Source organism: Gavialis gangeticus, unplaced genomic scaffold, assembly GCF_001723915.1.
Source record: "Gavialis gangeticus isolate Ggan-Ray unplaced genomic scaffold, GavGan_comp1, whole genome shotgun sequence".
Classification (NCBI taxonomy): domain Eukaryota; kingdom Metazoa; phylum Chordata; order Crocodylia; family Gavialidae; genus Gavialis; species Gavialis gangeticus.
Genome location: NW_017729033.1, coordinates 60,399,954 through 60,400,945, shown reverse-complemented (window position 1 = coordinate 60,400,945; position 992 = coordinate 60,399,954). Strand labels below are relative to the sequence as shown.

Below are 992 nucleotides of genomic sequence, written 5' to 3'. Positions count from 1 at the left end.
AGTCTGATTGGCATCAATTTTGCTGCAGGCTTATTTGGTTGAATTTGGTGATTTGAAATCAGTGTGAGCTCCTGTTTTTGAAAGTGTATTTTAAAATCCAGTGTTACAAGTACATTCTTCAGAAGTGAAGGATAACATGACTTTATCTAGATATTGTCAAGTTTAAGTGAATCCGCCAACATGAAAAAATATTTTTAAAAATTAAATTTTAAACACCAGGCAGAATTCATTTCGGTCATAGTGAAAAATAGTTATTTAGACCTGCTTTTTGATGCTGATCTTGGGACTAGAAGTTCATTTCCTCCTTCCACCCCTACCCCTAACTCCTACTGGAAGTGCTAATTCATCTGCCTTGCCTAATCCTCCCCACTAAAACAATGCTAACTCTTTTATTTGCACTTTGTAGATCCTGACAAGCCACCGCAAAATCCATACATCTTGCTGCAAGACAGTGGCTCCAAATGGGACAACACACAAGCTGCACAAGATGATTCGTGTTTTACAAAATAAAACATAATCCATATTTTGACTTCCTGTTTTTAGAGTGAAATACCACTTCCTATGATTGTTTAATACAGTGAAAAACTGCTCAAGAGCCATTCATAGGGATGCCCGGTGCCATGCTCGGTATTGCACTGGAATCTCTTGTCACCTGCTGAAGGCATTTATTCTGCAGTGGTTCCTGATGCTAACCCACTTAAAAGTTTGGAGCTGTTCATAGCAGTGTACACCTCCATTACAGCATCCCAAATGGACTGAGCCTAAACTGTATTGGTTTGAAATGGTGGTTAGAGGGTGTAGGTTCTCAAATAATAATGATTGTGTGTGTTTTTTTTAACAGAAAAATAAGTACTCATTGATGTGCTACATGCATTCAGAGCTTACCCCTCAAAACTATGAGGGCTCTTTTAACTGGCAGCACTCAGGGCATCTCCAGTACTTAATGAATTCACCTAAGGGTCCTAGTCCAGGTACTACCCACCACTCTTGAG

At 39.2% G+C, this 992-nt stretch overlaps 1 protein-coding gene across 1 annotated transcript in view; it reads left to right on the top strand.

Moving 5' to 3' along the window:
* Window positions 1-529, top strand: part of RPL9 (ribosomal protein L9) — a 13,312-nt gene extending 12,783 nt beyond the window's left edge. The window contains exon 7 of the mRNA XM_019526447.1: window positions 407-529. The gene's annotated coding sequence lies outside the window, so the exon portion shown is untranslated. The remainder of the gene's footprint in view (window positions 1-406) is intronic.
* The last annotated feature ends 463 nt before the right edge of the window (window positions 530-992 follow it).